Below are 10795 nucleotides of genomic sequence, written 5' to 3'. Positions count from 1 at the left end.
ATTTATTCCCCCCCCCCTCCCTCCTTACCAATCCTCTCGCTCCATTTCATAGAAGATTGGATTGAATTTAAAAAAATAATATTTCTCATAAATAATATTTAGGGAATTTATAATGTGTTATTATTCATCATGACGTTTGAACAAAATACGGGCAGTTTTCCTAACTGGCAATTTTCCGGGCACGCCTTACATATGATCAACAGTATACTATTCCTTCTTTATTATTATTAAAATTGTTTGCAATTATTAATTATTTCATCACTATGTAATTAATGTATCATAAAGTTTGAACAGATGATGTAAAAACATAAAAAGGCGGCAAATATGTCATACGGATAAATCTCATCGAGGAAAAAATACCAACGGCAAAATTATCGGTCACGACTCAGAACATTTATTAGAAAAAAAGAAAAATCAAGAGCTGAATCCCAAACACAAATATATATATTTGTGTTTGGGATGGTAATGCCGTGTACACAACAGTTGTAACTATGGAGAGACTCCTTTCGCTTGGATCAATCCATTCGCTACGGAAGGCATGAAATAAGAACGTCAGAGTTGTATAAAACAGCATTTATTAGGACATATTTAACAAACATGCTCTGTTTTTTCAAGGTAAAAAGCTCTCTTTTATGTTAGATGGTACTTATATGTTAAAACGTAGTTGATCCATAATAACAATTTGCAATTATATGCATATATATAAACATACATAAATTAACGAGAAGGGGATTTTTCGTCATTATTCTTCTTGTCAAATGTGCTTTGCATGTCATTGATATGCTTTTGGATGTTTGTTTATAAACAGAAAACTTTATGCTATATATAGTGTTATGAATACACGATATGATAAAAATATCATAATGGTTTTTCCTACTCCATTGGCTTTCCACTTTTCCGCCTTTTAACGCGTTACCCAAGTCATTATTGAAGAGTCACTCATACTTATTATTTATGGGAAATTTTATGTTGCGCATATACGTGTATACAATACTGTTTTTCCGGGAGTTTTATTGAGAACCTATTGCTTCAAATTATATGACCTGCCGGTATGTTTAAAACCGAAACTTATAATTGAATGTGGTACTAAAGAATAAACAGAAATCCCACTTCGTATCAAGCAACTCCGATGTCGATCATCAATTATACTCTGAGTCCAACAAAGAAAAAATACCAGGCGATACTTTTTTCAATTAAGGTTGATCTCACTAGTTATCAATGGAGTGCTTATATGACGGTTGGACTTCCAACAATTTCCATTATTTTATCCACATTTTCGAAAATTGGCCTCCCAAAATACAGCATATTTGACTGCTATAGTATCAAAACCAATAACACAATTAATATTTTCAGCCAACTGGCTTGCGTTTACAGAAAAACTGTAATATATGTCATATTTTCTCATTGATGGCCTACATATTGGACGCTAACTCAAACAATAGTGGGGCAAAAAAATCACAAAACTACCTAAGAAGTTTTTTGTACGATATCTTATCTTTATCAGAAAAAACACTGAATTATAGAATACCACCCGTTACTCTAAAAGTAAGGGCTAAGTTACTTTAAAACACAAATGTGGCTTTTGTTGGACCAAGGAAGACCCGCTCGGTCCAATACAACACGCCATTGGTGAACTTTTATAGGAGCATTTTGTTTTTTATAAAATGCAAAAGATGATTGCTTAGGCTTTGACTCTAAAAGAAAAGGAGTATATTATTAACACAGCTATTTTAAAGGACTATCATATTTTGTATGCGAAACGTGCTTCCTCTGACTATGATGATATCTTTGGTTTTTATTCGTTGGGAAAGTTCACCTACATATTTTAAAACGGATGCTCATTTTACAAACAAAATCTACCATGAAGTATTTATCTTGTTTTTGTCTTTTATATGATTTTATTTTTATTCTATCACTTTATTTAAATTTTAGCGTCTTTTTGTTTTAGTGAACATTAGTATACATATATATATATAGATTTATGTATTGATTTTAGTAATTTCATTTTGATCTTATTATTAAATTGAAATATAGATTAGCCATGTACACCAAGAAGAAGAAGAAAAAAAAATTGGTTAAAATTTATTAGTGTTGTATCAGTCCTTATTTATTCAGTCCAGTTCAGTCTAGTCATAGGACGGGTCCTATTAGTCCTTGGGACCGGTCAGTTAAGACTGTCAATGCTAGAACTCATTGAAAAAAAAAAAGTTGATTGACGTCATCTAGCACCGAACTTTAAAATTTTTAGGACAGATATACAGGACGGACCTGCACCGGAACGAGACTGATATATTCACTCTATACTTGAATCTTCTTTTTCAAGAATGAAACCACCATTAGATAATTAAATACACTGTTCAGATTGCCAACACAAACTAAAATTCCACAATAAAAATGCTTAGGATTTACAGCCCTACTCATGAATACACAGAATGAGAGTTCAATGTATTTTATAACTGTGGATGTGATTGATTTTGAATAACTCCAAGGTAAAAAACATCTGTTTCGTAGGTGTATTATTGATATTAAAGAAGTATTATACATATTTATGTATACTACTAAATATTTTCTTAAAGATCCAATATATATGGTAATGACGTTATAATGATCTAGATGTGTATATGCAAATGTCTAATAGGCTACACACTTAAATAAACATGAACCTGTATAACCAAATTAGGCATTAACAATATTCGGGCAATTACTCTTTTATATAAGAAAAAACTACACAAAAAAGTATTTTATAAAAAAAGTGTAAAAAATGTCTTTTAATGTAAAAAAAAAACCCAATCATAAATTTGTATTGAATTTGTAGTTGATATTTGGATAAAATGAAGTTGTTTCGACTCAAAAATCTCATTTTCTATCCCTAGTAACTTGAAGAAGGTTTGGTGGAGAGAAGGAAATAAACTAGGACATTAGCAAGAATGACTCCAATGTCGATCTTCTATTCTACTCTCAATCCAAGAATGCCTTACAATTACAACTCAGCAGCAAATCCTCAAGTTACTCTCCGTCTTTTATGACTACACACGAATGTTGAATCAGGTTTGGAATATAATTGATTGTAGTAAAGAAAGAAAGTTCACTACTCTGGGGTTAAATTATAAGGAAAACAGATTAAGAACAGAAAATTTATACTTCAGATTTCCAATTCCCAAAAAATGGGTGAGGCAAAAGATGAACCAGATTTTCTTCATTATCTATGCCCCTTTCACCCGAACAAAATCCCTTCATAGACACCCCTAGGAAAAAATCCTCTTAGAAACAACCTCCTTCCTCCTTTAGACAAGAATCCTTACTTTTGTTTTGATACATCAACATAAAAATAATCTTGAACACAAATCAAGAATAGGAAAAAACTCCAAATTAATTTTTTTATTTCATATCTACAACAACACGATATTTCATAGACATATTTGAGTTAATTATAGGAATTGTACTAGCACATATATGTTGAAATGCTTTATAAGCTTTAACATGTCGGATTCAAGCCGCCTACAAATAATTAAGCCTAAAACAAAAAATATGGCAACAGTTCCCATTGAAAAAATATATTTACATTAATAAAGTCTATATGCAATCTTAATATTGCTCAAATAAGGTGTAGATTATATAAGACATGCAAGTACTAAAATTTCTATTGAAGCAGGACTCAGTCAAGTTATTTTGTAATTCTCAGGTCTGATAATTTCCAACATGAACGTATGATCAGGGTCGGATTTAGTCTGAGCAGAAACTGGTCTAAAAATAAATGTGTGAGTCCGTTTCATTCTTTTTTTAGTTAAGCTTTTATTTATCTTTTTTAATAATTTATATCCCTATTTCTTTTTTTTTTTTTTGACGTTTTTTTTCGGAAAATATTATTTTTTTAAACTTTTATAATGTCCTTTTTTATAAAAAAAAAGTCAATCCTCTTACTATTTTTATGGCCTTTTTCCAAAAAGTTCCTCGTGCATATACAGTCAAACCTAGTCTAACGTCCACCTGCTTTCAATGTTACAAAATAGGAAACCTGGGTCAAGAGGTCACCTGTACTAAGTGCTTGTTTTTTTAGTTTCTCTTACCTCACCAGTTAATACACGTTTGATTGTATTCACAAATTTTCAATGTGGGCCCCAATAAAGAGCGACTTCCAATGCCCACTAAAAACGGCCCTATGTACAATGATACTTTCATATATACATACTTAACATACTTTCCAGCCCAATCTGTGGAAGGTGGACCTTGGTATCATATTTTTAGTAGAAAAGAAAAGAAAAATATCCAAGAAACCTGCAAATGACTATTTGTACTATGCATTTATGAGCTGCATTAAAAATAAATTAGTACAAGATAGTATGGTTTTGATGGAAAAATATACTTGTCCGTCATTATGTGATTGGAAAAGAAGCTGTTGATTGTGGGTTAAGTAACGATGAGAAACCCTTTTTCATATATATTAAGGAGAATATTAAGCTATTGGATGTCAAAATGGGACCCGCAAAATAATAAAAGACTTAAACCTTATATCCATTAAATTATTATCCGCCTATTGCCTTGTTTATTATAAATTTGAGCTTAAATTGTATTTAAAATATGATATTAGAAGGTTATTCGATACCTATATATTACATCAGAATTTTCGGTACATATTACATTGTTTAATTCAAAACTCACAGTTAATGATTGATATCAAGTAGTATTGAATGCAAGTGATACATTTTTTTTATTTATTTATTCTTAAAGACATTTGATGGAGTTTAATCAAGATTCATTTAGAGTTTGTTCATTTTATACAGTAAAAAATCAACTTTGAGCCCCCAAAATGACGATTCCTTCAGTTATGATGATATTTGTTACGTCAGTAAAAAAACCCTATGGAATATTCTTTGAAGACGATGATATCTTAGATATTACCCAGTGACGTCATCATATATTAATCTTCTATCATAGGCCCCCAAACCTCCTAAATTTTCAGTTTAATAACATTTTCAGATTTATAGAACACCTGATAGAGAATGCCATTTATCTCAGGTTATGTTCAATTGTCTATAGTTTTTAAGACGCAAAGCCAAATCCTAACCCTGAAACAGAAGAAGGCACGAGATAAGTTGGCAGTTAATTCTGATTCAATAAGAGTTGATAACTGTTCACAGGATATTTAAACTAATTGGTATCCAACTAATTAATTTCAAGAATACTGATTAGAGGGAAAGAAGAAGAAAATTCTCAGCTGATAGTCAATACAGTGTACATTTTTGGATTTGTGAGCATTGCGTTACCTTGCTAACACAAAAATATACACTATATTTTATTATCACTTGTCGATTATTTTCTCGTTTTCTCCTAATCGGTGTTCTGAACGTTGATTGGTTTAATTAACATTAGCTCCTTTTAAGCTGTGAACAATTCCATGCTTTGGAAGAATGGACTAACTAGCATAATCCTTTTTTCGGTTTCTGTTTTAGAGACAAGTTGCATGAAACAATAAAAACCAGCGACGTGCAAGATAACGCCCTGTCGACTAACCACGCCAGCCATGTAAATGAAAATCCAATCACTAATTAAGATAAATGAAGAGTAGGTTGGATAGAGATAAAATCTTTTTTTTATATAACAAGGATTAAGCATTAAGGAACATTGAAAGCTTTTTAAGGCCCGGATAATCCCTCGTATACTTTTTTATAGCCCAAAAAAGTTCGAGTACCGAAGCCAGTTCGGATCTCAGATAATACAAATTTATTTATAGCGTACCCGAATACTTTAAATCCGGGTCCAAGACCCGCCCTATCTCTAATCCTGCTGAATGCCTTCAAAAAACATTGAACAAATTTGAAAGTGTATAAATAAATCCTTTTTACAAATATTCTTTAAAAGTATAATAATAAAATATCAAATCCAAGTAAATGTGTGTTTATATATAATTGAACATAATGGCATCATAATATTTTTTACCCTTCTGGGGGTAATATTGTAAATACATTCATTTATCAGAAGGACCTTTTAATTATACACTCAATTTGTTATTATTAATTCTCGTTTAATCCATTATTTCGACCAATTTTTCATCTCCCTTCCTCCTTTTATTTGTCTTCGTTATTTCTCTTAAAAGATTCACGTATTTTTAAATAAATATAATTTTATTTTTAGTAAGAAAATCGTGAAGGTTAAGAAGTCAAAAGACATACCTTTTTACTTAGTATATAAGTATAATATGCATATGATCAGTGTGACAAGGACACAACAATTATAAAAATTAAATTGATTCACTAAAAAGCTTCATTTTCTTGCATCTTTTTTTTTTTTTTTTTTGCAAACCACAAGACTTTTAATAATAATAATAGAAAAGTGACTTTTTGCAAAGGTCCAATTACCTATTATTATGAAAATGTATAATATTTTTACAAACGCATTTAAAGCTATTTATAAACAAATGTGTCCCGTCAATACAAAAGCCAACATAAATGATTTTTCTGAAAATGGTTCATGGATTATATTTGTTTTCTTCGATGAAAAACACTATGGTACATTTTTTTTTCACCAACTGGTTATAAACACATTTATTATTGTTATTAAGCCATAAACCACAATTTTCAATCGCATTACGTTTGGACTTTAAGGCCTTTTTTACAACTCACGTTTTTGAGTATAATTTCGATTCAGAGCCATATTTTGAAATGAAATAACTATATATGTTGATGAAAGTTGAAGGTTATGACAATTGATAAAAAACATTCCCACATTCAAAAGATCAATTGTATATTAAGTTATCTTAAATATAGCTCCTATTAAATGTACCCAACCATACAAAAATCCAGTAAAATGAAAAATCCTTTATGGAAGTTAATATTTCTTTCAATTGCTATATGTTATGGCTAAACTCAAGAATAAACCTTATACTACAAAAAAAAAAAAAGAATTGCCATCAAAACAAAGTTCAATTTTGATTGGTTTTTTCAGTTTAACTTTTAGTTTTCGTTTGGACTATTTAATAAATAAGCAGCCTTAATTCCAAATTTCAGCAAAACTCATTCATTGGTTTGACCGTGAATCCAGATCAAACACATATGTACACAGAGACATTCGCATTTAAAATATATTTTAGAGTTGGTTTGCCCAGCGTTTCCTAGGACATTACGAAATTAAAATTAATTAAGAACTCTTCTGCTTATAGAAAACAAAAGTCAAATACTATGAAATTTTATGAATTATTCTCATTTTGTTTTTATAAGTAGAAGTATACTAATATATGAATAGGCACTTTTCTTTCCCTATATACCCCATCCATCGGGTTGTGCTGATGAACTTCTCAACCCCAGTCAAGTTAAATTTCTCTGCCACCGCTCCCTGAGAATCAAGAAACGGTCTTAAGATCCAAAATACACCCTGAACCTTAGGGTGTGCATGTGAAGTACTTAGCCTCAAGGCGGTTTCAATTGCATCCCCTCTGCCTTTATATACACCAAGCAACCCTTGCAATTTTCTATAATAAAACCCCGCCCACGGATTATGCAGGTAAACTACTGGGCCTGACTCAAGTTAAATATGGCTGCCACCCCTTCCTTGAGCCCCAAGAAACCTTCTTAATATCTCAAAATACATCCTGGCCCTCAGGTTGTACAGGTCAAGTGCTGGGCTAAAGTACAGTTTAAACTCTACCGCTGCTGTATTTCTGGACACAAGTAACCCTTCCCGTGTCAACTTAAAATTATCCACCAGCCTTCCCGAACATCAAGAAACCTTCTTAATATCTCAAAATACACCTCGGCTCTCAGGTTGTACAGATGAAGTACTTAGGGGTTGAACCAACACTACCTCCCCATTTATATGGACCAAAAACTCCTTCCAATATGCTAAAATACACCCCGTCCACGGATTGTCGAGGTGAACTGCATGTCCTGAGGCAATTTAAATTACTCCGTTGCCCTTCCCGACCATCAACGAACCCTTATAATATCTCATAATCCGCCCCTGCTCTAAGTCTGTGAAGTAATGGGTCTCAACGCAGTTTGAAATTCTCCACTCCCGTATTTCTCAGTACGAAGAACCCCTTCTAATTCGCTAGTATAAACTGCAACCCACGTGTTGTGGGCTGCGATTAAACAACATATGCTGTGGTGGGGCAGTTTAGACAGCCTTGAATCCAAGTACTTCACCTGTACAAACTGAGAGCTTGGTTGTATTTTGGGATATTATGAAGGTAGTGTGGTGCTCAGGAAAGGCGCATTAGAGAAATTTAACTTTAAAATTCTTCCACCCTCGCTTCCTTGAGCATCAAAGACCCCGTCTAATATCCAAAATACACCCTGGCTCTTAGGTTATATAGACAAACTTCTAAAAATGTTATCTATAGGGGTCCATGTAAAACAAAAAAATATTACCAGAGCCGTTTTTGGAGCCATAAGGACCTACATAAAAAATTCATCAAAATCCATGAATTGGTTCGGCCGTGATGGATGGACACACACACTACTGCGTTTGATAATTCTAAAGATCATTTTCATATTCTATACCATAAATAAAATAATAATAGAGATTTTAGATCGTTGGCCTTCCAAGGCCTAAATTTCGTTGCATAGTGTATAATTATTAGGGGCTAATAATTGCACTTAGTTTTCTGTTATTTCCTTGTAGTTTGTATTCAGGCCAGCAACTGAAATATTCTTGTAATATCTTGTGTGTTTCATACTTTTGGTCTCCCTTTGATGTAAATTACTAATTTATCATATACTTCATGTATCCCATTTTTTTGGGAAGGGTACTTCATTAGTTCCCAAGTTATTAACATATTATGGAATTAATTATTGAGGTTTCAAAAAAGATATTTCATGCATTTTTATAATTTATATACCCAAACGATGAATATGAAAAGAACGAAGGAAGAAGATATCCTACTCTGCCTAAAACATGTCTTGGTTAATAATGTAATACATTAATTTATAAATTATAATCAGCCTTCCAAAGTTTTTACTTTGTTTCTCCTAACATAAAATTATGAATTCACCAGTATTTATGACAAAAAGTATCCAATTTGTTTATTGATGATTATAAAGAGTGAGGGCTCAAAATTTGCAGTCGTATTACTAAGTTATTAAATATATGAGGGAAATCCAATAAAATAATCATATTTTCATATTTAAATTCTTCCACAAAGTGATGATTCTGGCCTACAGCCCCTCCAGTTCATTCTTTACGAACGCCCCTGCATGCAACTCGATACCAATTTGCAATATATATTTATATACGTTATTTTTTATTCAGTATGTCCCATAGACCGCGACCATGGCGTACTACGCTGCTTTGATTGCTGTTCGGAGCAGATCCAAATTTGGATGAGACGTGTGGCAGATATTCTTCTCCGAGACACCCGAAACTGCAAAGTCCATGGGGTTGAGGTCAGGCCTTGATGAGGGTCCCGTTAAGGCAGGCCAAAAGTCAGCCATATTTTAGCTGTATAAGTTTTGGTTCTTCTTGGCTGTATATATATGTAATAGACTTCTTGATTTTATAAATAGTCCGGATAGAGATGGCAAGGGTCTCTGCAGGCTTCTCGGCACTGACACTGTCGAGAGAAGAGAGGCGATCGCACATTTTATTATTGATCTGACATTTTTACACTTAGAGACTTGGGATACAAACGCAAATTAAATAATTAAATACTACTAGGATCTCCAATCTCTAGTATATCATTTGTAACAACTACGATCAATTTTTATAAAGTTAAAATATATAATTTAATGTTGGGACGGTTAAACAACGACGGGATTTACGCGCATTAGGATTTTAAGATAAGCAACAATACATTTATCGCCCCAACAGATAATTTTACATTCATATATTCCTTTAAAAGGGGGATATGAGGCCCAAATTAAGTCTCATGATTCGAATAAAGGTTCTAATCTATAGTTAACATTCTTGCGCATCTACACTCATCCCAAAAATTTGAGTACAAAATTCTTAAAAGACCAAAATATGTCGTTAAAATATTAGACAGTATATAAATACAGTGAGCTCACATAAAAACAAGTTTGAACAAATATCAAGGAAATGAAAAAATAGCGAATATATACATATATATTTTTTAATATAATGTATCTTATATACAGATAAACATATTTTGATCAATTATAGACTTTGCATTCAAGTTTCTGGTATGAGTTGAGACACATTCCTACTCTTTAATTCTGAATTAGCAACGTCTTCAAAGAATTTATCAGAATAATTTGTTTGTAGAAATTGACGATAATGTGTCGAAAAACTATAAAAGTAATCGATGTTTAATTTTGATAAACATTTTTTTATATGTATTTTCGGCCACATAATTGTAAATGAAATATTGGGATGGATAGTGAATATTGAATAGATGATGTAAAAAAAGAAAGTGGGCATTTCTCCTATTCTTGATTTTTTTTATATGTTTTTTTTTTTTTTTTGTTAATTTACAACATATTAGGTATATAACTATGCAGTTATCTCGTTAACCGTTGACATTATGTTAAAGTCAAATATTATATATATATATAGGTCCTACATAATATGTACAATACATAAAAGGAATTTGAGTAATGTTATTTTCGTAATCGAAGGAAGATTCTGTCATTCCATTTTTGATAATGTTACATACCAACTTTTCCTATTCTGTGTGAGACAGATTTGAATTTGTTTTTTTAATTTCTTTATTCACAAATCATCATTATGTAGGATTCAAATACAAACATAGGTAAATTCACATCTTTGCTTTTAATTACAAAAAGCATGATTTTTATTAAATCAAGAAAAAACAGCTCAAAATCATTTTGTGATATACTTAAAT

The sequence above is a fragment of the Lepeophtheirus salmonis genome, chromosome 6 (assembly GCF_016086655.4).
Source record: "Lepeophtheirus salmonis chromosome 6, UVic_Lsal_1.4, whole genome shotgun sequence".
In the NCBI taxonomy this organism is placed as follows: Eukaryota; Metazoa; Arthropoda; class Copepoda; order Siphonostomatoida; family Caligidae; genus Lepeophtheirus; species Lepeophtheirus salmonis.
This window is presented reverse-complemented; position numbering follows the sequence as displayed.